We start from the raw sequence: 11,912 nt of genomic DNA, 5'->3' as shown, positions 1-11,912 counted from the left end.
ATTGTGTAAAGATCATCCCCCACAAGGATAAGAAACGCCAAATGATCTTTTCCAAGATAATTATGTTTGATTAAAGCTGCAATCACCTAATATAACGCTTTGCTTTCCTGATGGCGACCTGCACTAAGCCCAGTGTTACTTATTCCCCTTCAAGTTAGTGACAAGAGATTTGCATCAAATCTTGTTCTACTACTCCTTTTACATGGTCCTGCTGCATGAAGCATCATCTGCTAGTTAATCTTATTACATCATCAATTTATCTCTTATGGCGGATGATCCTAGAGCTGCTGCATAAAGATTTGGTCTTGCTTTTTAGCGTTGTTTATTCCTGTTCCCCGCAAGTGCAGGTGTCACTAGTAGCAGTGAAAGGGGCGCGCTGAAGGGGAACATGACAAATTCCATGGATAATGCTCCTCTCCTTTCTTCATGTTAGGGGGGAAAGGGTTTTCTGCAGAATAGCAGTTGAGCACAAGGGCTGCATGATCTAGGGTTGATGTTTCGTATGCGGTATCGTATGTGGTACACTGAACGAAGTATGAATCGTTTTTCAAGGCAGTAAGCATGCGGTTGGAGTGGGTGTGGTATCTCGTTTCTTTATATGCTGCGTTCAGTGTGGCGGGAGGGGAATTCTCACACACGGCTTTACTGTTGCTAGTATATCGTTTGTTATATACTTTGTTGCAAGGTTTGTTTCCGACTGTGTGCATCTTACCAATGTATTGATCAGGTGTCGCTCATCATGTTGTATCAGCTTGATGCTATATTTTTTTTTCCAAAAAGGCTGATGCACCGGAGAAGTTTATGGTCGACGGTATGGTCGTCGTCACACATTGTGCTCGCGGCCTCGGTTCGTCATCTCGACTGCGACTGTTCATGGGAAAGGGCTACAGGACAGCAGCCATTCCAAGGGGCCGGCGACGGTGAGGCTCAGTTGCATTATGGCGCCACGATTTTCAGGTACCAAAAGGGGGGCACAAGTTGATGATGATGATGATGCAATAATGCGCCGGTGGTAGTGAACGGATCTGGACCTCTTGTGATGAGCAAAGCAGCCCTTCTGCAACATGTGCAACCGCCTACTCTGGATATTGTTTTATTTCTTAACCCCAACGGGATCCTCCTGGCTGGTATCCTCTGAAGCATCAGATGCTCGCTCACTCTTTCATCATGATCAGCGAGAACTCTCCAGGAAGTCACCGGAACAGCTGTCCCCGCCACCTTTCGCTTTGCATCTGCTACAGTCTCGGAACACCTGAACACTGTTACTATGGGGAGGTTCTCATACCTGATTCCTGCAGCCCATAGAGTGATACAGCTCAGCCGCCGGCCGGGACACTACACTGGCGTGGGCCGCCGTGGATTGTTTTGGCCAGTCGATTCTCCAGACCACTGACTGCTCCACGCTATCCAAGTCGACGCCGACACGTCGCCGTCGCGGCAGATTAGTGGCCGTGTGTGCTCAAGATGTTGTCATCCAGGATGACTGTGGATCAACCCAAGACAGTGCAGTGCGGCGAGTTGCAGTCGCTGGGTATTATTCTCTGGAGACAAGCTACCTAGGAAAATGACAGGACGTGGATTCAGTACATACGCCGATGGAGAATGGTGTTCGATGGGGCTCTCGCGTGCATGTTGTAGGAATCTTGGCCACAACTGGGCGAGACGTGTCGGGTTTACTGCTGCACCACCACGGCCTGGAGTTCGCTGGCTCTCTCTCTCTCTCTCTCTCTCTCTCTCTCTCTCTCTCTCTCGTCAGCAGAGCTGCATTGGCACTGGTGCTTTTATCTATTTTTCTTCTTCGCTTTTCTTTCCTTTCTGCAAGGTGGAATTTGTGGGCATAGTGCACCACAGGATATGCTGGTGAATTACCTACGGTCATGTAAAAAGTTTGTCGTTTTGGATAAGGACAGATAACAGAAGGTGTTGGTCTCAGTGACTTCTCTGACAAGCAAATAAAGCATGCACTAATCACCATCACAAAATATAGGACGGATATGGGGCGTCCGGGCACGCCTGTCACATCGGACCCGACAGCCTGACCCCGCCCCAAATTGCCCAAATTCACCCCGAAGACCAACCGGATCTATTTGCTCTCTCCTCTCTTCTTCCTTCTCCGCGCCGTCCGTTTCGCGCTCCGCCGCCAGCTCCAGCAGAGCCCTCCCATCCCCGCCGCGGGGGACGTCGTCGCCGTCCCGGACGCCACCGTGGTACGTCCGACAACTCTCCGGCTCCGGCTTGCACTTGATGTGTTCGACACATTGTCTATGTTAGGTAAACGATGGATTCCGATGCTTCGTCGGACGAGGAGTATGGACCAATGGAGCTTGACCAAATGATTCAAGATGACTTCTTCGATTTGCCGGATTCAGACGAAGAAATGGACATGATCATGCTCATGAACATGCAAGAGGAAATGGACCGACAAGTGGAGCATATTCTTAACTTTCAAGGGCTCAATCAAAGGGAGAAGAGTGAACAACCGGGACAAGGTGTCCAGAGCAAAAATACTACACAATGACTACTTTGCTCCCAAACCTGCTTTCCCGGATGATCCTTGGTTTCGTCGCCGTTTTTGCATACGAAAACCATTGTTTTTGCGCATTGTGGAGGGAGTGGACGCACACAACGACTACTTCTAGCTCATAAGGGATTGTTGCGGCGAACTCTCTTTCTCGGCCAAGCAGAAGTGCACGGCAGCTCTGAGGATGCTCGCACTTGGTACTGCTGCAGACGTCGTTGGTGAGATGGTCAGGATGGGGGAGAGCACGTGTCTGAAGGCTACTTTCAAGTTTGCCCGCGCCGTGGTGGAGGTGTTTGGACCTGAGTATCTCAGAGAACCAAATGTGCAGGACACAGAGAAGTTGTTGTCTATTAAAGAGGCAAGGGGGTTTCCATGAATGCTCGGATCAATTGATTGCATGCATTGGCAATGGAAGAATTGCCCCAAAGGTCTGCGGGGAATGTATCAAGGTCACACCAGAGAGACCGCCATCATACTAGAAGCGGTGGCATCACATGACTTATGGATTTGGCATGCTTTCTTTGGAATGCCCGGTTCTCACAACGTTATCAACGTGCTTCAACGATCTCCGGTGTCCAGGAGGATTTACAATGGGGAATCACCGCCGTGCAACTACACCGTCAACGGCCGAGACTACAACATGGGGTACTATCTTGCCGATGGTATCTATCTCAGTGGGCAGCATTTGTGAAGACCATATCCGAGCCGTGTGGCAATAAAGAAAGCCACTTTGCAACAATGCAGGAAGCAGCTAGGAATTACGTGGAGAAGGCATTTGGTGTGCTTCAGGCTCGTTGGGGAATTTTGCGGAGCACTGCAATGATGTGGGAATCAGAAACTGTGCAGCTGATGACATGTTGTGTTATTCTGCAAAATATTGTCGTCGAGGATGAGGGTGATGGTGTACTCCAAACCATGATTTCGAAGCACCTGCGGAAGAAGTTGAAATCCCGAAAGATCAAGATGCGGCTCAGCTTATGAACTTTTTGCAGATGCATCAGAATCTTCGAGATCAGCAGGTGCACACGTAGCTACTCAATGATCTTGTAGAGCACATGTGGATCCACAATGACAACCAATGCGGCAATGCTTGAGTTTGGCACTTAAAATAAATTTTATGTAAACGCTATCTATGCTTGATACCAACAATTGCAAGCGACATTATATTGCATGATCGATGTGCATGTATTTAAAAGTCTGGATTTGAGATATGTGAATGCCCGAAAGGAAATATGAGAACCTGTTCGGATGCACCCGCGGAAGTGCCCTGTTGCGTCTATGGATGTTTGAGGGGCCGGATTTGCCAAGTCCGACTGTAGATACTCTAATGGGTCAAGGTTGTGCTTGCAATTGCCGTGTAGGTGGCAGCAAACTGGTGTATGTTTACCTGCGTTTTCTATTTACCTTGGTGGAAAACATAATAAAATAAGAGCATATACTCTGGAGCTCTTATGCGTGATAAATTAGACCCTGATAAGGCGTGAACTTTTGTTTTTTTACCATGGCAAATCGAACATTTTGGATGGCAATTTTTGTGACCCGAGGTCTGAGGATGACAAGTCTAGTTGACACGCATGGAAAATTTGTGCTCATTGTATTTTTTTGTCATGAAATTACCGTGCGCATCAGCTAAACTTGCCATCCTCGTATCTCTAAAATTGCCATTGAAAACGTTCGCGATATGACCATGGCAAATCGAAAGTTCGGTATTTATCATTTCCGAAAATTTAATGATACAATAAATTTCTACCAGCATATACAAATACGTATGATTCCATGTTTTCTTTGACTTTTTCTAGCCGGACCGTAGGAGTTTCTCCCCCACAGTGTGTTCTTTTTTTTGAAAGATCCAGCAAATTGCTGGCTTGATTCAGATTTAGCAGAAAGCAGTGAAAGAACAACATGGTGAAGATCCGAAGATCAAAGAAAATGAAAAACAACATCCCTATTAGCTATAGAACGACACTACACTCATAAGGCGAAACGCCTTCCACCCACGACACAACAATGCAGCTCCGACAACGACAGAGAACTACGAAGAACTAGGCAAGGTTGGCGTCGCGGAAGATTGCCGAACGGACCACCTATCGCGCGTCATCGCACACCACCCGGGGCCTCACCGGCGTAGTTTCGACTTCACAACAACAAAACGGCCGAGGCAATCCCACGGACATGCCGGAGAAGAGCCGACTACCATGACCAATGCCACGCCTTCGACCTCGCTCACCCTCATCATCGTTGCCACAGAAGCCACCGTGCACGTCCAGCCTGTAGGAAGCACCCATGAGATCCAGATCTTCAAGACGGTGCCCTAAAGCGGGGAAACGACGTTGAACACGACGCCACCGTCCGACCCTGCAGTAGGATCTTGGCTTTCGCCCGAAGATCTTGATCCGGGAGTAGAGGTTGTGTGGATCCCGACGGCGCCTCCAAGGAGTGTGTTCTTTTAAATTCCTTATTTATTACAGACATATGGAAAAGGAAAAAGGAGCTGCTACAAGCTTGAGATATTTTGTCTTTCATACCAGCGAGATATTTGCTAGCCGAGTAGACTGGACGTCCGACGGGACGGAGGTCAGCGGTGCAGCACACAGACAGGGGAGGAGGTGGCCGGCCAAGCCGTGGAATCCACCTCACGTCGGTCACGTCTTGCACAAATATATTCGGTTCATCATGCAGCGTGAGCCTGGATTAATCGGAGAGACAAACTATCGAAGAGACAGGCTAGTGGATGGGGCGTGTGATCTCATCTCACCCACCGTTGTTCCGTTGAGGTTGAGGTGGCCGCCAGCTGCTACGTGACGCCACCGTACCCGATCGACTACCCGTTCTCGTAGGCTAACCGAACCCGGCCCCTCCCTTCTCTGTTTGTGAGAACTTCTCGTAGGCTAACCTAACTAACGGCATCCCCTCTTCTTCTTTTCGCTAACGGCCTGAGACTTGGTGAGAGCCGCCATGCTATCATCATCGGCTGGCCGTCGACGTACGTGACAGCTCGGTCCCGTACTAGCCACGGACTCTGGCCGGTGGGCTCGGCGCGCATTCCGCCGTCGCCCAGCACCCCTCGGATGTGACGGGTGCTGCTGGCTTGGTGACCTGCTGCTCGCTGTTTGTGCGTGCATGCATGCACTCCACAATCATGATATGCACTCTACTCCCTCCGTTCACAAATATAAGGTGTTCTAGCGTTTTTGTTTGTCGGATAAATATACACACGTTTTAGTGTGTTTGTTCACTTTTTTTAATTTGTATGTAGTCCATATCGAAATATCCAAAACATAATGAAATATCGATAAGTTCGTATATATTTGTATGGATAAGTTTCTTTTTCCCAAGGAGAAGGAATATGGTACTGTATGTACGTAAATGAAGAAAGGTTCCATAAAACTGGCAACAGATAAGGGATTGGGGACTAGCAATGTGACAGTATGGACATGCATGCCTAGCTCTAGTGTAACAGGTGTATATACTTCTGGAGAACTCGATCATCTCAGATGTGTACTCTTGTAGCCTTGTAGGAGATCCAAGATGAGACCAACTTCCAGTAGGCAACTCATGATTGGGACCTTTATATCTTATCACATTAATAAAAGACAAAACATATTCTTTTCTCGGAAAAAAATGTTTTGTTGGCAGCGTCATCCTATTGGCCGGCCATTATCCGGCCGGACAGGTGTATGATCTACTTTACCCAGACACGCCCTCTCATTTGAAACTGTGCCACCCCAGGGAGATTTATGCATGTACGCCTATTGATTGGTTGCCACCCTCATGTATCCACATCGAATATCTGAAAGACAAGGTATCTTCAATCCGTGTTCCTCCTGGACCCTAAGTGTTTTTGCCACGAGGTGTTCTCGTGGATCCGACCGGCCATCCAACCCCCGTTGTTGGGGATGACTCTGTGTATTGGTGTTGGCAGGGCATTCACTCCACATCCGCCTTCGCAAGAGAGGGCACCTCTTCGGTGATCATGATCACAGCATGGTGGTTCTGGAAGCAAAGTACCGCGATTATCTTCGGCGGCGTATAACCCAAGATTGCTAGCATTGTTCATACGATTAGGGTTGAGCCCGATTGTAGGTGAGAATGTGAGCATTGGCCTCATGACACTCTCCCGATGGCACTTAGCACTTAGGGGCATAGTGTTGTATGGTGTTGTAAATCCGGGTGTGTCCCATTTTCAGGCTTGTACATATTTCTCTTTTTTCTACCGATGCGTCGAGGCGTAAAGATTATTGTGTCTTACAAAAATTTGTTTCTCTATGTCAAGGATTAGACCTGATCATACCCTAGGTCGAGATGAGCTTGGTTTTGGACTAGGCTTGACAGCTCGTTCTGAAAATCCAAAGCATGAGCCTGACTTGGCTCATTTTTTAACATCAATAAGTTATTATACCTGTTTTTTAATAAATCTTTTGAAGTTCACCCTCTTCAGGCTTTTTTCGGACTTTCCTCGAAAAAATTGAGCATGATAAGTTATTATACATATTATAATATATATGTACCCAGGACACCAGGTTAGGATGCCCATGATCAGGCATGGCTAGGATAAATGGCTGCTAGGTAAAATGCTTTGCCACCTCAGTGTGGGCTGTTTGGTTTCTAGCCACATCTTGCCACACTTTGCCACACCTCACCTTAGGCAAGTTTAACCAAGTTAGGTGGGTGTTTGGTTATAGCCACATCTAAGGCAAGATTTTTTTATGAGAAGTGAACCCCACATGTCATAGACACAAAAAGTGTGGCAAGATTCCCTTAGGCAAGCCAAAGTGTGGCTAACAATTTAAGCAACTCAAGTTAGGCAAGTATGGCAAAAATAATGTGGCAATATGTGGCAAACATAGTCACAATCCAAACAGCCCGCCCCATGCTCCTGTCGGTCGTTCTTCACGTTAAAGAGTATGTGCTCCTAAGTGCTACTCTCCGTCGCCCCCCTGGCGTCGATCTTCTTCCATTTGCTGTCCTTTGTATATGTTACTTACCGCCAGGCAATGGAATGAAAATAATAATCCGGTGAACTAACGCCCTGGTAGACTTTTCCAAAATAAATGTACGTAAATGAAGAAAGGTATCCACAAAACCTGCAACAGATAAGGGATTGGGCATGGACATGCATATGCATGCCTAGCTCTAGTGTAACAGGTGTATATACTTCTGGAGAGCTCGATCATCTCAGATGTCTACTATTGTTCTTGTAGCCTTGTAGGCAGTCCAAGATGAGACCAACTTCCAGTAGGCAGCCCATCATTGTACCTTTATATCTTATCACATTAATAAAAGACCAACATATTCTTTTCTCGGAAAAAAATGTTATGTTGGCAGCGTCATCCTGTTGGCCGGCCATCATCCGGCCCGACATGTGTATGATCGACTTTACCCAGACACACCCTCTCATTTGAAATTGTGCCACCCCCGGGAGGATGATGCATGTACGCCTATTGATTGGTTGCCACCCTCATCTATCCACATCGAATATCTGAAACACAAGGTAGTAGCTTCGATCCATGCTGCTCCTAGACCCTAAGAGTTTTTGCCACGAGGTGCTCTCGTGGAACCGACCAGTCATCCAACTCCTGTTGTCGAGGATAACCCTAAGAGTTTTTGCCACATCGAATATCTGATCACGGCATGGTGGTCCTGGAAGCAAAGTACCGCGATTGTCTTCAACAGCGTATAACCTAAGACTGCTAGCCTTGTTCGTACGATTAGGGTTGAGGCCCGATTTTGGGTGAGAACGTGAGCATTGGCCTCACGACACTCTCTTGATGGCGCTTAGCACTTAGGGGCATAGTGTTGTATGGCGTTGTAAATTCGGATGTGTCCCATTTTCGGGCTTGTACATATTTCTCTTTTTTCTACTGATGCATTGAGGCGTAAAGCTTATTGCTTCTTACAAAAGATTATTTCCCTGGGTTGGGATGAGCCTGGTTTTGAGCTCGGCCTTACAGCCCATTCTGAAAATCAAAAGCCCGAGCCTGACTTGGCCCGAAACAAGTAAGCAATACACCTTTCTATTTAAGTAATCATTTTGAACATAAATACATTATCATACATGTTTTTTTAATAAATCTTTTGAAGTTCACCCTCTTCAGGCTTTTTTTGGACTTTCATGTGAAAAAATTGAGCATGACAAATTATTATACCTATTGTATTATTTTTGGACCCATGACACCAGGTTGGGATGCCCATGCTCAGGCATGGCTATGATAAATGACTGCCAGGTAAAAAGCTTTGCCACCTCATTGTAATCTTCCGCTCAGCCCGCCCCGTGCTCCTGTCGGTCGTTCTTCACGTTGTAAAGAGTATGTGCTCCTAAGTTCTTCTCTCCGTCGACCCCCGTGTGTGGATCTTCTGCCCTTTCTCGTCCATTTTATATTTTGCTTGCCGTTAAACAATGGAATGGAAAAAATTCCGGTGGACCAACCCCCCAGTAGACCTTTACAAAAAAAATGGTTGCCGGCGATGTTTAGTGGTATTAACTTCTATTCTTTTTACGGGGTTTACTTGAGAAAGGTCGGTGTTAATTGAGACCAGTTGTAAGTGAAAGTTATGATTGAATATGTGTGGTATGGTTGAAGTATATTGTATTTATCTACCCAACTGTTTCCAAATTTCTGAGAATTTAAAGCATGGATTTCTATTGTTACCAGTTGATGCCGGGTTTTTTTTACATTGTTTATTTTGAGGTTGCTTGTCACATACACCATGTGGTAGTTGATGTTGAGTTCTCGTCGCGAAAATCCCAAATATACGTTTTTGTTGGTGGACCAAGCAATGGCGCCCTATGCCCTAGACTTCCTTCTCTATGGCATTTGAAGCACGATTATGCTTGAAAATGCTCCGCGAGGCGAAAACCGCCTTAAAATCAGGCAAGAAAAAAAAAACGGTCTTAAAGTTCAGTTTTTCTTTCTTTTACAGATCAACACTGGAATTCAGCTTTGCGCTCCTGCAAAGTGTCAATACGGAACGTGACCGGCGAAGTTAATTCACAGCCTGCCCAAGATGGACATGACCTTTGCCGGATGGATGTAAACTCTGATGTAGCTCACGTGTCAAGGCCAAGTTGATGTTTCTGCGGGAGGAAAGTCAAGGCGGGCAATGATCTCAACGCCAACCGGAACCGAGCGCGACACGTACGGTGCCCAGCAACCCAATTAGCGCCCGTAACATGTGATTGAGTGAGCCCAGCAACCAGCATGCATGCATGCGCACACAAAACCCATCTCGTGATCTCCTTCCTTCCTTCCACCACTTGAACTCTTGAGCCGAAACAAAACACATCGATGGATGTTAATCAAAGCAGATTTGTGTTAACCACTACTGCGTACATACGTATGTACCAATTGGACCCCGCGAGAGTGGAGGAAAAAAGGGGTGGAATCCATCGATCGATCATGCAGACATGCACCATGGCAAAGTAACTAAAGGGAGATGCCGTACTTGAGAGAATGGATTGAGGTGCCGTGGACGCATTGGTACAGCTTATAATTAATCATGGGTACTCCGTTAGGGAATATGGATAGATACTTGCCGTTTTGGCTACGTACGCGACGTACTAATGGCGCGAGATATTAATTAAGTAGCAAGTAGTTGACGCTCAGAGTAGGCCATTATTCACTCATATGCAATATTAATGGACCCCAATGCAGAAAATTGATGCCCTCAGGTACGTCCCGATCGAAAGCATGGCAATTAGTCGCTGCAACATGGTAATTATTTTGACAATTTTTTACACTACATGACAATTTTATTTTAGAACATGGCAAATCCTATACAACATCATGGCAGCTTATCTGTTTTCGCATGGTGAATCTGGAGCGTTTGCTGCGAAGCATTGAAAAACTGACGTCAGATTTTTAATATTTCCCATATTAATTAATAGATGCACTGTTTTTGTAGTAGTTTCTTCTTTCTTACTTTTCGGTAGTGTAGTTCTTTCTTTGCATTGTGTTTTGCTGTATTTGCGCCTTGGCGGTTTTGTTCCAATAAATATGATGTGTATTTCGATGTGCTCGAGAAAAGAAAAATAGGCACACGAATAGAATTGCTATGCATGTGACAAATTTGGGTCCGATCTTTGTACGACATCTAACAAGAGTCATCCATCACATTTTTAGTCTAAGCTAGATGATCTGATGACACATCTTACCAACATCGGACTCAAATTCATCGTACATGCAGTATTACCAATCGTTGCTACGACTTGAAGCCTGGACTACGAAACCGACCATATTAAACCTTTGCCCTTCAAAAAACTATTTAGTCCAAACCCTATTCTAATACTGGGTGTGGTTTCACATTTTGTGTTTTTTCAAAGAATGTGAATATTTCATGGAATGCGACCGATCGGAACACCATTTATATATATATATTTGTGCAGTGTGAAAAAAATATAATAGATGAATAGGGATTTTCATCCTCGCATTGATGAAAATTTCACCCTTTTTTCTCCGCATCTTGAATTTTCAGTTCAAATTTGGCCAAAATATTTCAAACATATGCCTTCGAAATGGCTTCAAAAAAGATCTGTACAATTCCTAGAATACTCAGGCAGCTTGCATTTCAACTTTACCAGAAATATGTGAAAACATTCAAATCCCATAAATATCTAGGGAAATAATTTTTGTTTCCTAACACGTTAGAGTAATTAGTTCTATTTACTAAAGAATTCTCACGCTCATGTAATCATAATAATAGAAAACAAATTCAAGTAGTTATCCAATAATTATATTAACTTTGTGACAAATAATCTGCAAACTATGAGATTATTAATTCATAGCCAAACCTCGATCGCAGTTTTACAATTCTAATAGGCCTTGTATATTTAGATAAAAGGTTTATTAATTTTCCCTAGGTGGCTAGCTCACATCATGTCATGTATTGAATGTACGCTGCAAATGATAGACACAAACCATACATCACGACGATAAGTGGGAGAGGTGACACAAGGAATTCCTCTGAATCATTGCCGTGATCACCATCGATATTAATTGCTAGTCCACACTTATCCTTGCTTCTAGCAACAAAATATGTACACACTAGGGCAGACACGAATCTACGTGTGCGGCTGCAGCAGGAGCCGTTCTGGAAGAGCTCACTGCACACAAGACATCATAATGTTGAGTTGGCATCCATACAAAAGACATGCATCCCTATTCAGCTAACCCCCAAACGCATGTGGTGTGTGACCCATATGTTGTTGTTTTGTCCTGGATCAGCCACCATGGCGCGGTAGCGAATGTACATTTGGGTTCGTGTGTGCACACTCGAGACATATTGCACCCCTTTTCTCCCGCGCAATCATGCACGTTGCACAAAATACTGACCTATTAGCCCGGGACCATCATTCTTTTGGCGTGGATAAGCTCACACCAAGGTAGAGCAACAG

This window comes from Triticum aestivum, chromosome 7D (assembly GCF_018294505.1).
Source record: "Triticum aestivum cultivar Chinese Spring chromosome 7D, IWGSC CS RefSeq v2.1, whole genome shotgun sequence".
NCBI classification, from domain to species: Eukaryota; Viridiplantae; Streptophyta; class Magnoliopsida; order Poales; family Poaceae; genus Triticum; species Triticum aestivum.
Note: the sequence above shows the minus strand (reverse complement) of the source record.